At 55.0% G+C, this 22443-nt stretch overlaps 13 non-coding genes across 13 annotated transcripts; all 13 read left to right on the top strand.

The window, feature by feature from the left end:
* Positions 1-196: 196 nt before the first annotated feature.
* Positions 197-288, top strand: LOC132361580 (small nucleolar RNA SNORD116). Its single transcript, XR_009501856.1, has one exon. It is a non-coding gene; the product is annotated as a small nucleolar RNA SNORD116 (small nucleolar RNA).
* A 2441-nt stretch (positions 289-2729) lies between these two features.
* On the top strand, positions 2730-2821 carry LOC132361297 (small nucleolar RNA SNORD116). Its single transcript, XR_009501601.1, has one exon. It is a non-coding gene; the product is annotated as a small nucleolar RNA SNORD116 (small nucleolar RNA).
* A 389-nt stretch (positions 2822-3210) lies between these two features.
* On the top strand, positions 3211-3302 carry LOC132360984 (small nucleolar RNA SNORD116). The gene has a single exon (XR_009501301.1). It is a non-coding gene; the product is annotated as a small nucleolar RNA SNORD116 (small nucleolar RNA).
* Positions 3303-5730: 2428 nt separating this feature from the next.
* LOC132361581 (small nucleolar RNA SNORD116) lies at positions 5731-5822 on the top strand. The gene has a single exon (XR_009501857.1). It is a non-coding gene; the product is annotated as a small nucleolar RNA SNORD116 (small nucleolar RNA).
* Positions 5823-8262: 2440 nt separating this feature from the next.
* LOC132361359 (small nucleolar RNA SNORD116) lies at positions 8263-8354 on the top strand. Its single transcript, XR_009501662.1, has one exon. It is a non-coding gene; the product is annotated as a small nucleolar RNA SNORD116 (small nucleolar RNA).
* A 389-nt stretch (positions 8355-8743) lies between these two features.
* On the top strand, positions 8744-8835 carry LOC132360887 (small nucleolar RNA SNORD116). Its single transcript, XR_009501207.1, has one exon. It is a non-coding gene; the product is annotated as a small nucleolar RNA SNORD116 (small nucleolar RNA).
* Positions 8836-11260: 2425 nt separating this feature from the next.
* LOC132361643 (small nucleolar RNA SNORD116) lies at positions 11261-11352 on the top strand. Its single transcript, XR_009501917.1, has one exon. It is a non-coding gene; the product is annotated as a small nucleolar RNA SNORD116 (small nucleolar RNA).
* A 2441-nt stretch (positions 11353-13793) lies between these two features.
* LOC132361298 (small nucleolar RNA SNORD116) lies at positions 13794-13885 on the top strand. The gene has a single exon (XR_009501602.1). It is a non-coding gene; the product is annotated as a small nucleolar RNA SNORD116 (small nucleolar RNA).
* A 389-nt stretch (positions 13886-14274) lies between these two features.
* Positions 14275-14366, top strand: LOC132360985 (small nucleolar RNA SNORD116). The gene has a single exon (XR_009501302.1). It is a non-coding gene; the product is annotated as a small nucleolar RNA SNORD116 (small nucleolar RNA).
* A 2428-nt stretch (positions 14367-16794) lies between these two features.
* On the top strand, positions 16795-16886 carry LOC132361582 (small nucleolar RNA SNORD116). Its single transcript, XR_009501858.1, has one exon. It is a non-coding gene; the product is annotated as a small nucleolar RNA SNORD116 (small nucleolar RNA).
* A 2440-nt stretch (positions 16887-19326) lies between these two features.
* Positions 19327-19418, top strand: LOC132361299 (small nucleolar RNA SNORD116). The gene has a single exon (XR_009501603.1). It is a non-coding gene; the product is annotated as a small nucleolar RNA SNORD116 (small nucleolar RNA).
* Positions 19419-19807: 389 nt separating this feature from the next.
* Positions 19808-19899, top strand: LOC132360889 (small nucleolar RNA SNORD116). The gene has a single exon (XR_009501209.1). It is a non-coding gene; the product is annotated as a small nucleolar RNA SNORD116 (small nucleolar RNA).
* A 2425-nt stretch (positions 19900-22324) lies between these two features.
* On the top strand, positions 22325-22416 carry LOC132361644 (small nucleolar RNA SNORD116). Its single transcript, XR_009501918.1, has one exon. It is a non-coding gene; the product is annotated as a small nucleolar RNA SNORD116 (small nucleolar RNA).
* The last annotated feature ends 27 nt before the right edge of the window (positions 22417-22443 follow it).

Below are 22443 nucleotides of genomic sequence, written 5' to 3' on the forward strand. Positions count from 1 at the left end.
TGTGCACCGGGGCTACACCCTCACCTTCTGGTCTTTTCTCGGGGAACACGTGCTTTGATGCCCTGAGAACTGGCTGCATTTCCTGACCCGTGGCTCGGCTCTGCTGGCCACTTCCGTACGCTGATATGATTCAGCTCGCTGGCCATCCCATGGTGGAATCTGCAACTTTGCATGTCCACCGTTTGAGCATGTGCTTGGATCGATGATGACTCCCACAAATGCATTCCTTGGAAATCTGAACAAAATGAGTGAGAAATCCCTACCGTCTCCTCGTTGGAACTGAGGTCCAGCACGTGGCTCCCCAAAGGAAAGTAGGGAGAGGTTCACGTTGCATTTGCGGCCGTGGGTGTCTACAGCCACGTTGTTCAAGTTGAGGGTTGTGGTCATCTCCTGGGGAGAAGAGCCATTGGGAAAGGAGCCTGGGATGCCAATCCAGGTGGGAAGGCTTGGGACAGCGTGCCGTCTCTGGGTTCCTTGGTCTAGCCAGGACTGCTGTCCCCTGCCACGGTTCAGCATGCAGGTAGGAGAGGAAGCGTGAGCCATTGCTCGTCCTGCCACCTGCACTTGAGTTCTACAGGCTGCCCCCACCTGCTGGTCATTGCCTTGTGGCCTCAAAGAAACAGAAGTCTGTAGGCTCAGGGTCAGAACAGGATTCCAGGCCTAGGGCAGGCTTCTTTGTCATGTTCTGCTTGGGAGACCAGATGCAGTTTAGGTTTCTCCTGCTGAGGGGAGAAATCAAATGGGCCACTGTTCCTGGGAGTTTGGCCAATCTGATGGCTCCTCCTCGGGTTGTGTCCTGCTTGTGTGTGCTGTGTGAAGGGGCTGGAAAATGCCTTAGTCAAACTTGGTCACGGCAAGCTTCTTTGGTGAGGGGTGGCTCTGGCATCTTGCCGTGACACGTTGGGATCCCGGTGGAGAGAGAGTAAGGCAAGGCGAGTGAAAGAGACACGTGAGATGGCTGGCTAAGCCCACAGGTTTACTGGTGGGTGGATAGATCGACGGTGGCCATGGGGTTCCCGGAACACATTTGGGATTCCCTCAGGAGCATCTGGAGGCACGTGTAGGGAGGGAATACGGGAGCACATTTGTGGACTGTCCCGCCTCTTTCCTCTCCCTGGTCGATTTGCTTCATGTCGGGTTCTTGTGCCAGCGAATGGTTGCCTTCATGGCACAGTATGGTGTCTCCTCATGGGGGCCGATTTGGAGGCCTTGGGGTGTTTTGTCCCTGTCTGACCACGTTCCCCCTGTGTTGAAGATGTGAAGGTGTTCCTGAGGACAGCCAGGCATCGATTCTATACCCAGCCCACATAGCGTTCCCTGAGGATTGGAGCTCTACCCGGAGGTCATTGGGTGCAACCGTGCAGAAACAAGGGAGTTGGCTGCCAAGGAAAAGCTGCAGGTTTAAGGGCAGGAGAGGATGTGTGGTGTGGGTGTCATTTTTCCTGCCACCCGCTGGTGCGTCGAGACTGTGGTAACCGGCGAGCCTGGCCACAGGCTACAGAAGTCATACCGGTTCAAGTGTCTAGGCTGTTGTCTGAGTTCTGTCGTTGCATGGCTGTGGGTAACAAGTTGCTTGTAGAGGACCTGGGCCTCAGGGTTTCCCCAATGTCACGCCACTGATGAGGGTGAAAGTACCAGACACCACTGCAAGTTACACAATTGCTGCAAGTGTTTGCCCCGCCACGTTGGGCGTCGGAATGATTCTGATGCCATTAGCTTTGTGCGTGGGCCAAGTGTTGGTGGCAAGTCTTGGCAGCAGGCCAGGAAGTCTGGCTGCAGGTGAATCTCCATTGTTCAGTCCAGGAGTTTCTCTGGTGCGTTTTGTCACTGGTCCCTACAAGCGGCTTTTGTTGGAGGTCGTCCCATTTGGCCAAGGGCCGTTCCCTTGTGGAAGATCTCAGGGACCACATTTCCCATTGAGGGTGAATCCATTGTGTGGAAGCGTATGCGCCAGGAGTGGTTTGGTTCCCCAGAGGGCAGTGGCTTTTACGCTGAGTAATCCCAGTTCCCCTGAGGGTGTCTCAGCCGTTCAGGATGACATCCTTATGCTGTGTCGGCGGGGAGGTGGCTCAGGCAGGAACGTTCAAGGCCCATACCGGGGGGATGATGGACGGCCGTGCTCTTTGTGCTGATGCCCGTGCGCTCTGAAGGCATCTGTGCCACGATGCATTCACGTTTGGCTGTGGACACACAGACATGATGGACTGCAAATGAAATGCTGAGGGGAGATATAGCGCACATCGGTGGGCGGTATCACCCTTTGCCTCTGTGCGCCCGTTCACTTTTCTCAAACATCCCTGTGTTCTGTCACCCTGAGGCATGTGGTGGAGTGCCAGGGAACAAACACCTGCAGCAGCATTGGGCCCTCTGTATAGTCCATGATACCTGGCGAAGTGAGGAGAGTGTGGCAAGGTGAGGCAAGTCAAGGCAAAAGAGTCTCAGCGTGGTTTTGGCGTGAAGTCCTTGAGGGTCCTCGTAGGAACCTTGTGGTGGTGAGTGGAACTTCTTTGCAGAAACCTAGATGTTTGGCCACGGGGACTTGTGCACTGAGACTACACCCTCATCTTCTTGGCTCTTGCAGGGGAACCCCAGATCTGATGCCATGATCCTTAGCTCCATTTGCAGCCCCGTGGGTCGCCTCTGGCCACTCCTGACTGCTGACATGATTGAGATCGGTGGCTGCCCCGCGCTGGAGCCTGTGAATTTGAACGTGCAGCCTTTGAGCAGGTGGATTGATGATGACTCCCATAAATGCACTGCTTGGAACTCTGAACAAATGAATGGGTCTCAGGTTTCTCCGCGGTCATGTCACTGACGGGCCTGGGGGCGAAAATACAAGGCGCCAGGGCAAGTAACCCAGTTGCTGCAAGGGTTTGCCCTGCCAGTTTGGGCATTGGAATATCTCCAATGCCAATAGCTTTCTGTGTGATCCAAGGGCATCGCCTCTGGCTCGACAAGGTTCCTGGTAGAAACCTTGTGGGGGTAAACGGAACTTCTTTGAAGAAACCTAGAAGTTTGGCCACGGGGACTTGTGCCGCGAGACTACACCATCACATTCTGGGCTTTTCCTGGGGCACCCGAGCTCCGATGCCCTGAGACGTGGGTGCACTTCCTGCCCCGTGGCTCGAGTCTGGCCGCTCCCTACTGCTGAGAGGATTGAGCTTGCTGACAGTCCGCGACTTTGCACGTCCAGCCTTTGAGCAGGAGCGTGGATCAGTGAGGACTCCCATAAATGCATTCCTTGGAAATCTAAACAGAATGAATGAGCAATACCTACCGTCTTCTCATCCTAACTGAGGTCCAGCACGTGGCTCCCAAAGGAAAATTAGGGAGAGGTCCATGTTGCATTTGCTACTGTGGGCGTGCGCAGCAACATTGTTCAAGTGGAGGGTGGCGGGCTTCTCGTGCAGAAAGAGCCATGTGGAAAGGAGCCTGGGATGTCCATCTACGTGGGAAGGCTAAGGACAACTTGACGTCTCTGGGCACCTGAGTCTAGCCAGAACTGCTATCCCCGGCCGCAGACAGCATGCGGGTGCGAAAGGAAGCGTGAGCCACTGGTACTCCTCTGGCTTGCCATTGAGATCTACAGGCCACCCTCAAGCTCAGGTCGTTGCCTTGTTCCCGCAAGGAAACAGAAGTCTCTGCACTCAGGGTCAGAGAAGGAGTCCTGGCCAGGCCAGGCGTCTATGTCATGTTCAGCTTGGAAGGTGGGATATAGTTCAGGTTTGCCCTGATGGTCGGGGGAAATCAAATGGGCCACTGTCCCCGGGATTTGGGCGACGCTGATGGCACCTCCTTGGGTTGTGTCCTGCTTGTGTGTTGTGTGTGGAGAGTTTGGAAAATGCCTTAGGCAAATCCAGGGGATATCAAGCTACTTAGGTGAGGGGTGGATTCGTTTGGATCCTGGTGGAGAGAGTAAGGCAAGGCGAGCGGGGAATACACGGGAGAGTGTTGGCTAAGCCCACAGGCTTACTGTTGGGTGGATAGATCGGTATGGGTGGATATGTCGGTGGACATAGGTTTCCCGGAACTCTTTTGGGATATCTTCAGGAGCATTTGGAGCCCCGTGTAGGGAAGGAATACAGGTGCACATTCGTGGACCATCCCAAGCTTTTCCTCTCCTTTCTCAATGTGCTTCACGGCGGGTCCTTGTTCCAGCGAATGGTGCCTTCACGGCACAGTATGGTGTCTTCTCACTGGGACCGATTTGGAGCCGTTGGGATGTTTTGTCCCTGTGTGGCCTCATTGCCCCTATGTTGAGGATGTTAAGGTGTTCCTTAGGACAGCCCAGCGTCATTGCTATACCAGGTCGGCATAGCATTCCCTGAGGTTTGGAGCTCTTCCCGGAGGTCTTTGGGCCCAACCATGCAGAAAGAAGGGATTCGGCTGCCAAGGAAACGCTATAGGTTTAAGGGCTGGAGTGAATGTGTGCTGCAGGGGTCATTTTGTCCTGCCACCTTCTGGTGCTGCGAGCCTGTGATCTCCAGCATGCATGGCTTCAAGCCAGAGAAGCCATGCCGGTTCAAGGGTCCAGGATGTTGGGTGCGTTCTCTCATTGCACGGCTGTGGGTGACACGTTGGTTCTGGAGGACCTGGGTCTCATGGTTTCTCCTTGGTCTTGTCCTTGAAGGGAAGAATGCGAATGTGCAAGGTGCTATGATAAGTTACCCAGTTGCTGCAAGTGTTTGGCCCGCCATTTTGGGCATTGGAATGGCTCCCTTGCCATTAGCTTTGGTTGCGGTCCTAGGGAAGTTCCTCTGGCTTGGCAGGAGACCAGGAAGTATGCCTGCTGGTGAGTCTCCCTTGATCAGTCCAGGGGTTCTTCAGGTGCCCTTTGTCACGGGTCCCTACGAGCCACTTTTGATGGAGGTCGTCTTATTCAGCCAAGGGCCCTTCCCTTATGGAAGATCTCTCCCCTTGAGGGCGTGTCCACTGTGTTTAATCATAAGGGCCAAACGTGTGTTTGTTCCCATAGGGGGCACTTGCTCTTAGGCTGAGGGGGCACAGTTGTCCTGAGGGGGTCTCAGGGGATCAGGAAGACATCCTTTTGCTGTGATGGAGGGCAGATTGCTCAGGAGAGGAATTTCAGGGCCCGAGACCAGGGGGCTGTTGGTCGGTGGCACTCTTTGTCCTGATGGCCGCACGCTCTGAAGGCGCCAATGCCACGATGCTTTCACGTTTGCCTGCGGACACACAGGCAAGATGGACAGTAAATGAAATGTTGAGGAGAGATAGAACACACAATGCTGGGTGGTATCGCCCTTTCCCTCGGTGCGCCTGTGCACCCTCCTCAAGCATGCGTGTGTTCTCTCACCCCGAGCCAGGTGGAATGCCAGGGAAGGAATGCCAGCAGCAGCCTGGGGCCATCCGTATAATCCCTGATACCCGTTGAAGTGAGGACGGTGTGGCAAGGCGAGGCCAGCCGAAGGAGTCTCAGAGGGGTGTTGGCGTGCATTCCTTGAGGATCCTGCTTTAACCCTTGTTGCGGTAAGCGACACTTCTTTGCTAAACCTAAAGGTTTGGCGATGGGAACGTGTGCACCGGGGCTACACCCTCACCTTCTGGTCTTTTCTCGGGGAACACGAGCTTTGATGCCCTGAGAACTGGCTGCATTTCCTGACCCGTGGCTCGGCTCTGCTGGCCACTTCCGTACGCTGATATGATTCAGCTCGCTGGCCGTCCCATGGTGGAATCTGCAACTTTGCATGTCCACCGTTTGAGCATGTGCTTGGATCGATGATGACTCCCACAAATGCATTCCTTGGAAATCTGAACAAAATGAGTGAGAAATCCCTACCGTCTCCTCGTTGGAACTGAGGTCCAGCACGTGGCTCCCAAAAGGAAAGTAGGGAGAGGTTCACGTTGCATTTGCGGCCGTGGGTGTCTACAGCCACGTTGTTCAAGTTGAGGGTTGTGGTCATCTCCTGGGGAGAAGAGCCATTGGGAAAGGAGCCTGGGATGCCAATCCAGGTGGGAAGGCTTGGGACAGCGTGCCGTCTCTGGGTTCCTTGGTCTAGCCAGGACTGCTGTCCCCTGCCACGGTTCAGCATGCAGGTAGGAGAGGAAGCGTGAGCCATTGCTCGTCCTGCCACCTGCACTTGAGTTCTACAGGCTGCCCCCACCTGCTGGTCATTGCCTTGTGGCCTCAAAGAAACAGAAGTCTGTAGGCTCAGGGTCAGAACAGGATTCCAGGCCTAGGGCAGGCTTCTTTGTCATGTTCTGCTTGGGAGACCAGATGCAGTTTAGGTTTCTCCTGCTGAGGGGAGAAATCAAATGGGCCACTGTTCCTGGAGTTTGGCCAATCTGATGGCTCCTCCTCGGGTTGTGTCCTGCTTGTGTGTGCTGTGTGAAGGGGCTGGAAAATGCCTTAGTCAAACTTGGTCACGGCAAGCTTCTTTGGTGAGGGGTGGCTCTGGCATCTTGCCGTGACACGTTGGGATCCCGGTGGAGAGAGAGTAAGGCAAGGCGAGTGAAAGAGACACGTGAGATGGCTGGCTAAGCCCACAGGTTTACTGGTGGGTGGATAGATCGACGGTGGCCATGGGGTTCCCGGAACACATTTGGGATTCCCTCAGGAGCATCTGGAGGCACGTGTAGGGAGGGAATACGGGAGCACATTTGTGGACTGTCCCGCCTCTTTCCTCTCCCTGGTCGATTTGCTTCATGTCGGGTTCTTGTGCCAGCGAATGGTTGCCTTCATGGCACAGTATGGTGTCTCCTCATGGGGGCCGATTTGGAGGCCTTGGGGTGTTTTGTCCCTGTCTGACCACGTTCCCCCTGTGTTGAAGATGTGAAGGTGTTCCTGAGGACAGCCAGGCATCGATTCTATACCCAGCCCACATAGCGTTCCCTGAGGATTGGAGCTCTACCCGGAGGTCATTGGGTGCAACCGTGCAGAAACAAGGGAGTTGGCTGCCAAGGAAAAGCTGCAGGTTTAAGGGCAGGAGAGGATGTGTGGTGTGGGTGTCATTTTTCCTGCCACCCGCTGGTGCGTCGAGACTGTGGTAACCGGCGAGCCTGGCCACAGGCTACAGAAGTCATACCGGTTCAAGTGTCTAGGCTGTTGTCTGAGTTCTGTCGTTGCATGGCTGTGGGTAACAAGTTGCTTGTAGAGGACCTGGGCCTCAGGGTTTCCCCAATGTCACGCCACTGATGAGGGTGAAAGTACCAGACACCACTGCAAGTTACACAATTGCTGCAAGTGTTTGCCCCGCCACGTTGGGCGTCGGAATGATTCTGATGCCATTAGCTTTGTGCGTGGGCCAAGTGTTGGTGGCCAGTCTTGGCAGCAGGCCAGGAAGTCTGGCTGCAGGTGAATCTCCATTGTTCAGTCCAGGAGTTTCTCTGGTGCGTTTTGTCACTGGTCCCTACAAGCGGCTTTTGTTGGAGGTCGTCCCATTTGGCCAAGGGCCGTTCCCTTGTGGAAGATCTCAGGGACCACATTTCCCCTTGAGGGTGAATCCATTGTGTGGAAGCATATGCGCCAGGAGTGGTTTGGTTCCCCAGAGGGCAGTGGCTTTTACGCTGAGTAATCCCAGTTCCCCTGAGGGTGTCTCAGCAGTTCAGGATGACATCCTTATGCTGTGTCGGCGGGGAGGTGGCTCAGGCAGGAACGTTCAAGGCCCATACCGGGGGGATGATGGACGGCCGTGCTCTTTGTGCTGATGCCCGTGCGCTCTGAAGGCATCTGTGCCACGATGCATTCACGTTTGGCTGTGGACACACAGACATGATGGACTGCAAATGAAATGCTGAGGGGAGATATAGCGCACATCGGTGGGCGGTATCACCCTTTGCCTCTGTGCGCCCGTTCACTTTTCTCAAACATCCCTGTGTTCTGTCACCCTGAGGCATGTGGTGGAGTGCCAGGGAACAAACACCTGCAGCAGCATTGGGCCCTCTGTATAGTCCATGATACCTGGCGAAGTGAGGAGAGTGTGGCAAGGTGAGGCAAGTCAAGGCAAAAGAGTCTCAGCGTGGTTTTGGCGTGAAGTCCTTGAGGATCCTCGTAGGAACCTTGTGGTGGTGAGTGGAACTTCTTTGCAGAAACCTAGATGTTTGGCCACGGGGACTTGTGCACTGAGACTACACCCTCACCTTCTTGGCTCTTGCAGGGGAACCCCAGATCTGATGCCATGATCCTTAGCTCCATTTGCAGCCCCGTGGGTCGCCTCTGGCCACTCCTGACTGCTGACATGATTGAGATCGGTGGCTGCCCCGCGCTGGAGCCTGTGACTTTGAACGTGCAGCCTTTGAGCAGGTGGATTGATGATGACTCCCATAAATGCACTGCTTGGAACTCTGAACAAATGAATGGGTCTCAGGTTTCTCCGCGGCCATGTCACTGACGGGCCTGGGGGCGAAAATACAAGGCGCCAGGGCAAGTAACCCAGTTGCTGCAAGGGTTTGCCCTGCCAGTTTGGGCATTGGAATATCTCCAATGCCAATAGCTTTCTGTGTGATCCAAGGGCATCGCCTCTGGCTCGACAAGGTTCCTGGTAGAAACCTTGTGGGGGTAAACGGAACTTCTTTGAAGAAACCTAGAAGTTTGGCCACGGGGACTTGTGCCGCGAGACTACACCGTCACATTCTGGGCTCTTCCTGGGGCACCCGAGCTCCGATGCCCTGAGACGTGGGTGCACTTCCTGCCCCGTGGCTCGAGTCTGGCCGCTCCCTACTGCTGAGAGGATTGAGCTTGCTGACAGTCCGCGACTTTGCACGTCCAGCCTTTGAGCAGGAGCGTGGATCAGTGAGGACTCCCATAAAGGCATTCCTTGGAAATCTAAACAAAATGAATGAGCAATACCTACCGTCTTCTCATCCTAACTGAGGTCCAGCACGTGGCTCCCAAAGGAAAATTAGGGAGAGGTCCATGTTGCATTTGCTACTGTGGGCATGCGCAGCAACATTGTTCAAGTGGAGGGTGGCGGGCTTCTCGTGCAGAAAGAGCCATGTGGAAAGGAGCCTGGGATGTCCATCTACGTGGGAAGGCTAAGGACAACTTGACGTCTCTGGGCACCTGAGTCTAGCCAGAACTGCTATCCCCTGCCGCAGACAGCATGCGGGTGCGAAAGGAAGCGTGAGCCACTGGTACTCCTCTGGCTTGCCATTGAGATCTACAGGCCACCCTCAAGCTCAGGTCGTTGCCTTGTTCCCGCAAGGAAACAGAAGTCTCTGCACTCAGGGTCAGAGAAGGAGTCCTGGCCAGGCCAGGCGTCTATGTCATGTTCAGCTTGGAAGGTGGGATATAGTTCAGGTTTGCCCTGATGGTCGGGGGAAATCAAATGGGCCACTGTCCCCGGGATTTGGGCGACGCTGATGGCACCTCCTTGGGTTGTGTCCTGCTTGTGTGTTGTGTGTGGAGAGTTTGGAAAATGCCTTAGGCAAATCCAGGGGATATCAAGCTACTTAGGTGAGGGGTGGATTCGTTTGGATCCTGGTGGAGAGAGCAAGGCAAGGCGAGCGGGAAATACACGGGAGAGTGTTGGCTAAGCCCACAGGCTTACTGTTGGGTGGATAGATCGGTATGGGTGGATATGTCGGTGGACATAGGGTTCCCGGAACTCTTTTGGGATATCTTCAGGAGCATTTGGAGCCCCGTGTAGGGAAGGAATACAGGTGCACATTCGTGGACCATCCCAACCTTTTCCTCTCCTTTCTCAATGTGCTTCACGGCGGGTCCTTGTTCCAGCGAATGGTGCCTTCACGGCACAGTATGGTGTCTTCTCACTGGGACCGATTTGGAGCCGTTGGGATGTTTTGTCCCTGTGTGGCCTCATTGCCCCTATGTTGAGGGTGTTAAGGTGTTCCTTAGGACAGCCCAGCGTCATTGCTATACCAGGTCGGCATAGCATTCCCTGAGGTTTGGAGCTCTTCCCGGAGGTCTTTGGGCCCAACCATGCAGAAAGAAGGGAGTCGGCCGCCAAGGCAACGCTACAGGTTTAAGGGCTGGAGTGAATGTGTGCTGCAGGGGTCATTTTGTCCTGCCACCTTCTGGTGCTGCGAGCCTGTGATCTCCAGCATGCATGGCTTCAAGCCAGAGAACCCATGCCGGTTCAAGGGTCCAGGATGTTGGGTGTGTTCTCTCATTGCATGGCTGTGGGTGACACGTTGGTTCTGGAGGACCTGGGTCTCATGGTTTCTCCAAGGTCTTGTCCTTGAAGGGGAGAATGCGAATGTGCAAGGTGCTACGATAAGTTACCCAGTTGCTGCAAGTGTTTGGCCCGCCATTTTGGGCATTGGAATGGCTCCCTTGCCATTAGCTTTGGTTGCGGTCCTAGGGAAGTTCCTCTGGCTTGGCAGGAGACCAGGAAGTATGCCTGCTGGTGAGTCTCCCTTGATCAGTCCAGGGGTTCTTCAGGTGCCCTTTGTCACGGGTCCCTACGAGCCGCTTTTGATGGAGGTCGTCTTATTCAGCCAAGGGCCCTTCCCTTATGGAAGATCTCTCCCCTTGAGGGCGTGTCCACTGTGTTTAATCATAAGGGCCAAACGCGTGTTTGTTCCCATAGGGGGCACTTGCTCTTAGGCTGAGGGGGCACAGTTGTCCTGAGGGGGTCTCAGGGGATCAGGAAGACATCCTTTTGCTGTGATGGAGGGCAGATTGCTCAGGAGAGGAATTTCAGGGCCCGAGACCAGGGGGCTGTTGGTCGGTGGCACTCTTTGTCCTGATGGCCGCACGCTCTGAAGGCGCCAGTGCCACGATGCTTTCACGTTTGCCTGCGGACACACAGGCAAGATGGACAGTAAATGAAATGTTGAGGAGAGATAGAACACACAATGCTGGGTGGTATCGCCCTTTCCCTCGGTGCGCCTGTGCACCCTCCTCAAGCATGCGTGTGTTCTCTCACCCCAAGCCAGGTGGAATGCCAGGGAAGGAATGCCAGCAGCAGCCTGGGGCCATCCGTATAATCCCTGATACCCGTTGAAGTGAGGACGGTGTGGCAAGGCGAGGCCAGCCGAAGGAGTCTCAGAGGGGTGTTGGCGTGCATTCCTTGAGGATCCTGCTTTAACCCTTGTTGCGGTAAGCGACACTTCTTTGCTAAACCTAAAGGTTTGGCGATGGGAACGTGTGCACCGGGGCTACACCCTCACCTTCTGGTCTTTTCTCGGGGAACACGAGCTTTGATGCCCTGAGAACTGGCTGCATTTCCTGACCCGTGGCTCGGCTCTGGCCACTTCCGTACGCTGATATGATTCAGCTCGCTGGCCGTCCCATGGTGGAATCTGCAACTTTGCATGTCCACCGTTTGAGCATGTGCTTGGATCGATGATGACTCCCACAAATGCATTCCTTGGAAATCTGAACAAAATGAGTGAGAAATCCCTATCGTCTCCTCGTTGGAACTGAGGTCCAGCACGTGGCTCCCAAAAGGAAAGTAGGGAGAGGTTCACGTTGCATTTGCGGCCGTGGGTGTCTACAGCCACGTTGTTCAAGTTGAGGGTTGTGGTCATCTCCTGGGGAGAAGAGCCATTGGGAAAGGAGCCTGGGATGCCAATCCAGGTGGGAAGGCTTGGGACAGCGTGCCGTCTCTGGGTTCCTTGGTCTAGCCAGGACTGCTGTCCCCTGCCACGGTTCAGCATGCAGGTAGGAGAGGAAGCGTGAGCCATTGCTCGTCCTGCCACCTGCACTTGAGTTCTACAGGCTGCCCCCACCTGCTGGTCATTGCCTTGTGGCCTCAAAGAAACAGAAGTCTGTAGGCTCAGGGTCAGAACAGGATTCCAGGCCTAGGGCAGGCTTCTTTGTCATGTTCTGCTTGGGAGACCAGATGCAGTTTAGGTTTCTCCTGCTGAGGGGAGAAATCAAATGGGCCACTGTTCCTGGGAGTTTGGCCAATCTGATGGCTCCTCCTCGGGTTGTGTCCTGCTTGTGTGTGCTGTGTGAAGGGGCTGGAAAATGCCTTAGTCAAACTTGGTCACGGCAAGCTTCTTTGGTGAGGGGTGGCTCTGGCATCTTGCCGTGACACGTTGGGATCCCGGTGGAGAGAGAGTAAGGCAAGGCGAGTGAAAGAGACACGTGAGATGGCTGGCTAAGCCCACAGGTTTACTGGTGGGTGGATAGATCGACGGTGGCCATGGGGTTCCCGGAACACATTTGGGATTCCCTCAGGAGCATCTGGAGGCACGTGTAGGGAGGGAATACGGGAGCACATTTGTGGACTGTCCCGCCTCTTTCCTCTCCCTGGTCGATTTGCTTCATGTCGGGTTCTTGTGCCAGCGAATGGTTGCCTTCATGGCACAGTATGGTGTCTCCTCATGGGGGCCGATTTGGAGGCCTTGGGGTGTTTTGTCCCTGTCTGACCACGTTCCCCCTGTGTTGAAGATGTGAAGGTGTTCCTGAGGACAGCCAGGCATCGATTCTATACCCAGCCCACATAGCGTTCCCTGAGGATTGGAGCTCTACCCGGAGGTCATTGGGTGCAACCGTGCAGAAACAAGGGAGTTGGCTGCCAAGGAAAAGCTGCAGGTTTAAGGGCAGGAGAGGATGTGTGGTGTGGGTGTCATTTTTCCTGCCACCCGCTGGTGCGTCGAGACTGTGGTAACCGGCGAGCCTGGCCACAGGCTACAGAAGTCATACCGGTTCAAGTGTCTAGGCTGTTGTCTGAGTTCTGTCGTTGCATGGCTGTGGGTAACAAGTTGCTTGTAGAGGACCTGGGCCTCAGGGTTTCCCCAATGTCACGCCACTGATGAGGGTGAAAGTACCAGACACCACTGCAAGTTACACAATTGCTGCAAGTGTTTGCCCCGCCACGTTGGGCGTCGGAATGATTCTGATGCCATTAGCTTTGTGCGTGGGCCAAGTGTTGGTGGCCAGTCTTGGCAGCAGGCCAGGAAGTCTGGCTGCAGGTGAATCTCCATTGTTCAGTCCAGGAGTTTCTCTGGTGCGTTTTGTCACTGGTCCCTACAAGCGGCTTTTGTTGGAGGTCGTCCCATTTGGCCAAGGGCCGTTCCCTTGTGGAAGATCTCAGGGACCACATTTCCCATTGAGGGTGAATCCATTGTGTGGAAGCGTATGCGCCAGGAGTGGTTTGGTTCCCCAGAGGGCAGTGGCTTTTACGCTGAGTAATCCCAGTTCCCCTGAGGGTGTCTCAGCCGTTCAGGATGACATCCTTATGCTGTGTCGGCGGGGAGGTGGCTCAGGCAGGAACGTTCAAGGCCCATACCGGGGGGATGATGGACGGCCGTGCTCTTTGTGCTGATGCCCGTGCGCTCTGAAGGCATCTGTGCCACGATGCATTCACGTTTGGCTGTGGACACACAGACATGATGGACTGCAAATGAAATGCTGAGGGGAGATATAGCGCACATCGGTGGGCGGTATCACCCTTTGCCTCTGTGCGCCCGTTCACTTTTCTCAAACATCCCTGTGTTCTGTCACCCTGAGGCATGTGGTGGAGTGCCAGGGAACAAACACCTGCAGCAGCATTGGGCCCTCTGTATAGTCCATGATACCTGGCGAAGTGAGGAGAGTGTGGCAAGGTGAGGCAAGTCAAGGCAAAAGAGTCTCAGCGTGGTTTTGGCGTGAAGTCCTTGAGGGTCCTCGTAGGAACCTTGTGGTGGTGAGTGGAACTTCTTTGCAGAAACCTAGATGTTTGGCCACGGGGACTTGTGCACTGAGACTACACCCTCATCTTCTTGGCTCTTGCAGGGGAACCCCAGATCTGATGCCATGATCCTTAGCTCCATTTGCAGCCCCGTGGGTCGCCTCTGGCCACTCCTGACTGCTGACATGATTGAGATCGGTGGCTGCCCCGCGCTGGAGCCTGTGAATTTGAACGTGCAGCCTTTGAGCAGGTGGATTGATGATGACTCCCATAAATGCACTGCTTGGAACTCTGAACAAATGAATGGGTCTCAGGTTTCTCCGCGGTCATGTCACTGACGGGCCTGGGGGCGAAAATACAAGGCGCCAGGGCAAGTAACCCAGTTGCTGCAAGGGTTTGCCCTGCCAGTTTGGGCATTGGAATATCTCCAATGCCAATAGCTTTCTGTGTGATCCAAGGGCATCGCCTCTGGCTCGACAAGGTTCCTGGTAGAAACCTTGTGGGGGTAAACGGAACTTCTTTGAAGAAACCTAGAAGTTTGGCCACGGGGACTTGTGCCGCGAGACTACACCATCACATTCTGGGCTTTTCCTGGGGCACCCGAGCTCCGATGCCCTGAGACGTGGGTGCACTTCCTGCCCCGTGGCTCGAGTCTGGCCGCTCCCTACTGCTGAGAGGATTGAGCTTGCTGACAGTCCGCGACTTTGCACGTCCAGCCTTTGAGCAGGAGCGTGGATCAGTGAGGACTCCCATAAATGCATTCCTTGGAAATCTAAACAGAATGAATGAGCAATACCTACCGTCTTCTCATCCTAACTGAGGTCCAGCACGTGGCTCCCAAAGGAAAATTAGGGAGAGGTCCATGTTGCATTTGCTACTGTGGGCGTGCGCAGCAACATTGTTCAAGTGGAGGGTGGCGGGCTTCTCGTGCAGAAAGAGCCATGTGGAAAGGAGCCTGGGATGTCCATCTACGTGGGAAGGCTAAGGACAACTTGACGTCTCTGGGCACCTGAGTCTAGCCAGAACTGCTATCCCCGGCCGCAGACAGCATGCGGGTGCGAAAGGAAGCGTGAGCCACTGGTACTCCTCTGGCTTGCCATTGAGATCTACAGGCCACCCTCAAGCTCAGGTCGTTGCCTTGTTCCCGCAAGGAAACAGAAGTCTCTGCACTCAGGGTCAGAGAAGGAGTCCTGGCCAGGCCAGGCGTCTATGTCATGTTCAGCTTGGAAGGTGGGATATAGTTCAGGTTTGCCCTGATGGTCGGGGGAAATCAAATGGGCCACTGTCCCCGGGATTTGGGCGACGCTGATGGCACCTCCTTGGGTTGTGTCCTGCTTGTGTGTTGTGTGTGGAGAGTTTGGAAAATGCCTTAGGCAAATCCAGGGGATATCAAGCTACTTAGGTGAGGGGTGGATTCGTTTGGATCCTGGTGGAGAGAGTAAGGCAAGGCGAGCGGGGAATACACGGGAGAGTGTTGGCTAAGCCCACAGGCTTACTGTTGGGTGGATAGATCGGTATGGGTGGATATGTCGGTGGACATAGGTTTCCCGGAACTCTTTTGGGATATCTTCAGGAGCATTTGGAGCCCCGTGTAGGGAAGGAATACAGGTGCACATTCGTGGACCATCCCAAGCTTTTCCTCTCCTTTCTCAATGTGCTTCACGGCGGGTCCTTGTTCCAGCGAATGGTGCCTTCACGGCACAGTATGGTGTCTTCTCACTGGGACCGATTTGGAGCCGTTGGGATGTTTTGTCCCTGTGTGGCCTCATTGCCCCTATGTTGAGGATGTTAAGGTGTTCCTTAGGACAGCCCAGCGTCATTGCTATACCAGGTCGGCATAGCATTCCCTGAGGTTTGGAGCTCTTCCCGGAGGTCTTTGGGCCCAACCATGCAGAAAGAAGGGAGTCGGCTGCCAAGGAAACGCTATAGGTTTAAGGGCTGGAGTGAATGTGTGCTGCAGGGGTCATTTTGTCCTGCCACCTTCTGGTGCTGCGAGCCTGTGATCTCCAGCATGCATGGCTTCAAGCCAGAGAAGCCATGCCGGTTCAAGGGTCCAGGATGTTGGGTGCGTTCTCTCATTGCACGGCTGTGGGTGACACGTTGGTTCTGGAGGACCTGGGTCTCATGGTTTCTCCTTGGTCTTGTCCTTGAAGGGAAGAATGCGAATGTGCAAGGTGCTATGATAAGTTACCCAGTTGCTGCAAGTGTTTGGCCTGCCATTTTGGGCATTGGAATGGCTCCCTTGCCATTAGCTTTGGTTGCGGTCCTAGGGAAGTTCCTCTGGCTTGGCAGGAGACCAGGAAGTATGCCTGCTGGTGAGTCTCCCTTGATCAGTCCAGGGGTTCTTCAGGTGCCCTTTGTCACGGGTCCCTACGAGCCACTTTTGATGGAGGTCGTCTTATTCAGCCAAGGGCCCTTCCCTTATGGAAGATCTCTCCCCTTGAGGGCGTGTCCACTGTGTTTAATCATAAGGGCCAAACGTGTGTTTGTTCCCATAGGGGGCACTTGCTCTTAGGCTGAGGGGGCACAGTTGTCCTGAGGGGGTCTCAGGGGATCAGGAAGACATCCTTTTGCTGTGATGGAGGGCAGATTGCTCAGGAGAGGAATTTCAGGGCCCGAGACCAGGGGGCTGTTGGTCGGTGGCACTCTTTGTCCTGATGGCCGCACGCTCTGAAGGCGCCAATGCCACGATGCTTTCACGTTTGCCTGCGGACACACAGGCAAGATGGACAGTAAATGAAATGTTGAGGAGAGATAGAACACACAATGCTGGGTGGTATCGCCCTTTCCCTCGGTGCGCCTGTGCACCCTCCTCAAGCATGCGTGTGTTCTCTCACCCCGAGCCAGGTGGAATGCCAGGGAAGGAATGCCAGCAGCAGCCTGGGGCCATCCGTATAATCCCTGATACCCGTTGAAGTGAGGACGGTGTGGCAAGGCGAGGCCAGCCGAAGGAGTCTCAGAGGGGTGTTGGCGTGCATTCCTTGAGGATCCTGCTTTAACCCTTGTTGCGGTAAGCGACACTTCTTTGCTAAACCTAAAGGTTTGGCGATGGGAACGTGTGCACCGGGGCTACACCCTCACCTTCTGGTCTTTTCTCGGGGAACACGAGCTTTGATGCCCTGAGAACTGGCTGCATTTCCTGACCCGTGGCTCGGCTCTGCTGGCCACTTCCGTACGCTGATATGATTCAGCTCGCTGGCCGTCCCATGGTGGAATCTGCAACTTTGCATGTCCACCGTTTGAGCATGTGCTTGGATCGATGATGACTCCCACAAATGCATTCCTTGGAAATCTGAACAAAATGAGTGAGAAATCCCTACCGTCTCCTCGTTGGAACTGAGGTCCAGCACGTGGCTCCCAAAAGGAAAGTAGGGAGAGGTTCACGTTGCATTTGCGGCCGTGGGTGTCTACAGCCACGTTGTTCAAGTTGAGGGTTGTGGTCATCTCCTGGGGAGAAGAGCCATTGGGAAAGGAGCCTGGGATGCCAATCCAGGTGGGAAGGCTTGGGACAGCGTGCCGTCTCTGGGTTCCTTGGTCTAGCCAGGACTGCTGTCCCCTGCCACGGTTCAGCATGCAGGTAGGAGAGGAAGCGTGAGCCATTGCTCGTCCTGCCACCTGCACTTGAGTTCTACAGGCTGCCCCCACCTGCTGGTCATTGCCTTGTGGCCTCAAAGAAACAGAAGTCTGTAGGCTCAGGGTCAGAACAGGATTCCAGGCCTAGGGCAGGCTTCTTTGTCATGTTCTGCTTGGGAGACCAGATGCAGTTTAGGTTTCTCCTGCTGAGGGGAGAAATCAAATGGGCCACTGTTCCTGGAGTTTGGCCAATCTGATGGCTCCTCCTCGGGTTGTGTCCTGCTTGTGTGTGCTGTGTGAAGGGGCTGGAAAATGCCTTAGTCAAACTTGGTCACGGCAAGCTTCTTTGGTGAGGGGTGGCTCTGGCATCTTGCCGTGACACGTTGGGATCCCGGTGGAGAGAGAGTAAGGCAAGGCGAGTGAAAGAGACACGTGAGATGGCTGGCTAAGCCCACAGGTTTACTGGTGGGTGGATAGATCGACGGTGGCCATGGGGTTCCCGGAACACATTTGGGATTCCCTCAGGAGCATCTGGAGGCACGTGTAGGGAGGGAATACGGGAGCACATTTGTGGACTGTCCCGCCTCTTTCCTCTCCCTGGTCGATTTGCTTCATGTCGGGTTCTTGTGCCAGCGAATGGTTGCCTTCATGGCACAGTATGGTGTCTCCTCATGGGGGCCGATTTGGAGGCCTTGGGGTGTTTTGTCCCTGTCTGACCACGTTCCCCCTGTGTTGAAGATGTGAAGGTGTTCCTGAGGACAGCCAGGCATCGATTCTATACCCAGCCCACATAGCGTTCCCTGAGGATTGGAGCTCTACCCGGAGGTCATTGGGTGCAACCGTGCAGAAACAAGGGAGTTGGCTGCCAAGGAAAAGCTGCAGGTTTAAGGGCAGGAGAGGATGTGTGGTGTGGGTGTCATTTTTCCTGCCACCCGCTGGTGCGTCAAGACTGTGGTAACCGGCGAGCCTGGCCACAGGCTACAGAAGTCATACCGGTTCAAGTGTCTAGGCTGTTGTCTGAGTTCTGTCGTTGCATGGCTGTGGGTAACAAGTTGCTTGTAGAGGACCTGGGCCTCAGGGTTTCCCCAATGTCACGCCACTGATGAGGGTGAAAGTACCAGACACCACTGCAAGTTACACAATTGCTGCAAGTGTTTGCCCCGCCACGTTGGGCGTCGGAATGATTCTGATGCCATTAGCTTTGTGCGTGGGCCAAGTGTTGGTGGCCAGTCTTGGCAGCAGGCCAGGAAGTCTGGCTGCAGGTGAATCTCCATTGTTCAGTCCAGGAGTTTCTCTGGTGCGTTTTGTCACTGGTCCCTACAAGCGGCTTTTGTTGGAGGTCGTCCCATTTGGCCAAGGGCCGTTCCCTTGTGGAAGATCTCAGGGACCACATTTCCCCTTGAGGGTGAATCCATTGTGTGGAAGCATATGCGCCAGGAGTGGTTTGGTTCCCCAGAGGGCAGTGGCTTTTACGCTGAGTAATCCCAGTTCCCCTGAGGGTGTCTCAGCAGTTCAGGATGACATCCTTATGCTGTGTCGGCGGGGAGGTGGCTCAGGCAGGAACGTTCAAGGCCCATACCGGGGGGATGATGGACGGCCGTGCTCTTTGTGCTGATGCCCGTGCGCTCTGAAGGCATCTGTGCCACGATGCATTCACGTTTGGCTGTGGACACACAGACATGATGGACTGCAAATGAAATGCTGAGGGGAGATATAGCGCACATCGGTGGGCGGTATCACCCTTTGCCTCTGTGCGCCCGTTCACTTTTCTCAAACATCCCTGTGTTCTGTCACCCTGAGGCATGTGGTGGAGTGCCAGGGAACAAACACCTGCAGCAGCATTGGGCCCTCTGTATAGTCCATGATACCTGGCGAAGTGAGGAGAGTGTGGCAAGGTGAGGCAAGTCAAGGCAAAAGAGTCTCAGCGTGGTTTTGGCGTGAAGTCCTTGAGGATCCTCGTAGGAACCTTGTGGTGGTGAGTGGAACTTCTTTGCAGAAACCTAGATGTTTGGCCACGGGGACTTGTGCACTGAGACTACACCCTCACCTTCTTGGCTCTTGCAGGGGAACCCCAGATCTGATGCCATGATCCTTAGCTCCATTTGCAGCCCCGTGGGTCGCCTCTGGCCACTCCTGACTGCTGACATGATTGAGATCGGTGGCTGCCCCGCGCTGGAGCCTGTGAATTTGAACGTGCAGCCTTTGAGCAGGTGGATTGATGATGACTCCCATAAATGCACTGCTTGGAACTCTGAACAAATGAATGGGTCTCAGGTTTCTCCGCGGTCATGTCACTGACGGGCCTGGGGGCGAAAATACAAGGCGCCAGGGCAAGTAACCCAGTTGCTGCAAGGGTTTGCCCTGCCAGTTTGGGCATTGGAATATCTCCAATGCCAATAGCTTTCTGTGTGATCCAAGGGCATCGCCTCTGGCTCGACAAGGTTCCTGGTAGAAACCTTGTGGGGGTAAACGGAACTTCTTTGAAGAAACCTAGAAGTTTGGCCACGGGGACTTGTGCCGCGAGACTACACCGTCACATTCTGGGCTCTTCCTGGGGCACCCGAGCTCCGATGCCCTGAGACGTGGGTGCACTTCCTGCCCCGTGGCTCGAGTCTGGCCGCTCCCTACTGCTGAGAGGATTGAGCTTGCTGACAGTCCGCGACTTTGCACGTCCAGCCTTTGAGCAGGAGCGTGGATCAGTGAGGACTCCCATAAAGGCATTCCTTGGAAATCTAAACAAAATGAATGAGCAATACCTACCGTCTTCTCATCCTAACTGAGGTCCAGCACGTGGCTCCCAAAGGAAAATTAGGGAGAGGTCCATGTTGCATTTGCTACTGTGGGCATGCGCAGCAACATTGTTCAAGTGGAGGGTGGCGGGCTTCTCGTGCAGAAAGAGCCATGTGGAAAGGAGCCTGGGATGTCCATCTACGTGGGAAGGCTAAGGACAACTTGACGTCTCTGGGCACCTGAGTCTAGCCAGAACTGCTATCCCCTGCCGCAGACAGCATGCGGGTGCGAAAGGAAGCGTGAGCCACTGGTACTCCTCTGGCTTGCCATTGAGATCTACAGGCCACCCTCAAGCTCAGGTCGTTGCCTTGTTCCCGCAAGGAAACAGAAGTCTCTGCACTCAGGGTCAGAGAAGGAGTCCTGGCCAGGCCAGGCGTCTATGTCATGTTCAGCTTGGAAGGTGGGATATAGTTCAGGTTTGCCCTGATGGTCGGGGGAAATCAAATGGGCCACTGTCCCCGGGATTTGGGCGACGCTGATGGCACCTCCTTGGGTTGTGTCCTGCTTGTGTGTTGTGTGTGGAGAGTTTGGAAAATGCCTTAGGCAAATCCAGGGGATATCAAGCTACTTAGGTGAGGGGTGGATTCGTTTGGATCCTGGTGGAGAGAGCAAGGCAAGGCGAGCGGGAAATACACGGGAGAGTGTTGGCTAAGCCCACAGGCTTACTGTTGGGTGGATAGATCGGTATGGGTGGATATGTCGGTGGACATAGGGTTCCCGGAACTCTTTTGGGATATCTTCAGGAGCATTTGGAGCCCCGTGTAGGGAAGGAATACAGGTGCACATTCGTGGACCATCCCAACCTTTTCCTCTCCTTTCTCAATGTGCTTCACGGCGGGTCCTTGTTCCAGCGAATGGTGCCTTCACGGCACAGTATGGTGTCTTCTCACTGGGACCGATTTGGAGCCGTTGGGATGTTTTGTCCCTGTGTGGCCTCATTGCCCCTATGTTGAGGGTGTTAAGGTGTTCCTTAGGACAGCCCAGCGTCATTGCTATACCAGGTCGGCATAGCATTCCCTGAGGTTTGGAGCTCTTCCCGGAGGTCTTTGGGCCCAACCATGCAGAAAGAAGGGAGTCGGCCGCCAAGGCAACGCTACAGGTTTAAGGGCTGGAGTGAATGTGTGCTGCAGGGGTCATTTTGTCCTGCCACCTTCTGGTGCTGCGAGCCTGTGATCTCCAGCATGCATGGCTTCAAGCCAGAGAACCCATGCCGGTTCAAGGGTCCAGGATGTTGGGTGTGTTCTCTCATTGCATGGCTGTGGGTGACACGTTGGTTCTGGAGGACCTGGGTCTCATGGTTTCTCCAAGGTCTTGTCCTTGAAGGGGAGAATGCGAATGTGCAAGGTGCTACGATAAGTTACCCAGTTGCTGCAAGTGTTTGGCCCGCCATTTTGGGCATTGGAATGGCTCCCTTGCCATTAGCTTTGGTTGCGGTCCTAGGGAAGTTCCTCTGGCTTGGCAGGAGACCAGGAAGTATGCCTGCTGGTGAGTCTCCCTTGATCAGTCCAGGGGTTCTTCAGGTGCCCTTTGTCACGGGTCCCTACGAGCCGCTTTTGATGGAGGTCGTCTTATTCAGCCAAGGGCCCTTCCCTTATGGAAGATCTCTCCCCTTGAGGGCGTGTCCACTGTGTTTAATCATAAGGGCCAAACGCGTGTTTGTTCCCATAGGGGGCACTTGCTCTTAGGCTGAGGGGGCACAGTTGTCCTGAGGGGGTCTCAGGGGATCAGGAAGACATCCTTTTGCTGTGATGGAGGGCAGATTGCTCAGGAGAGGAATTTCAGGGCCCGAGACCAGGGGGCTGTTGGTCGGTGGCACTCTTTGTCCTGATGGCCGCACGCTCTGAAGGCGCCAGTGCCACGATGCTTTCACGTTTGCCTGCGGACACACAGGCAAGATGGACAGTAAATGAAATGTTGAGGAGAGATAGAACACACAATGCTGGGTGGTATCGCCCTTTCCCTCGGTGCGCCTGTGCACCCTCCTCAAGCATGCGTGTGTTCTCTCACCCAGAGCCAGGTGGAATGCCAGGGAAGGAATGCCAGCAGCAGCCTGGGGCCATCCGTATAATCCCTGATACCCGTTGAAGTGAGGACGGTGTGGCAAGGCGAGGCCAGCCGAAGGAGTCTCAGAGGGGTGTTGGCGTGCATTCCTTGAGGATCCTGCTTTAACCCTTGTTGCGGTAAGCGACACTTCTTTGCTAAACCTAAAGGTTTGGCGATGGGAACGTGTGCACCGGGGCTACACCCTCACCTTCTGGTCTTTTCTCGGGGAACACGAGCTTTGATGCCCTGAGAACTGGCTGCATTTCCTGACCCGTGGCTCGGCTCTGGCCACTTCCGTACGCTGATATGATTCAGCTCGCTGGCCGTCCCATGGTGGAATCTGCAACTTTGCATGTCCACCGTTTGAGCATGTGCTTGGATCGATGATGACTCCCACAAATGCATTCCTTGGAAATCTGAACAAAATGAGTGAGAAATCCCTATCGTCTCCTCGTTGGAACTGAGGTCCAGCACGTGGCTCCCAAAAGGAAAGTAG

Source organism: Balaenoptera ricei, chromosome 2 (genome assembly GCF_028023285.1).
Source record: "Balaenoptera ricei isolate mBalRic1 chromosome 2, mBalRic1.hap2, whole genome shotgun sequence".
NCBI classification, from domain to species: domain Eukaryota; kingdom Metazoa; phylum Chordata; class Mammalia; order Artiodactyla; family Balaenopteridae; genus Balaenoptera; species Balaenoptera ricei.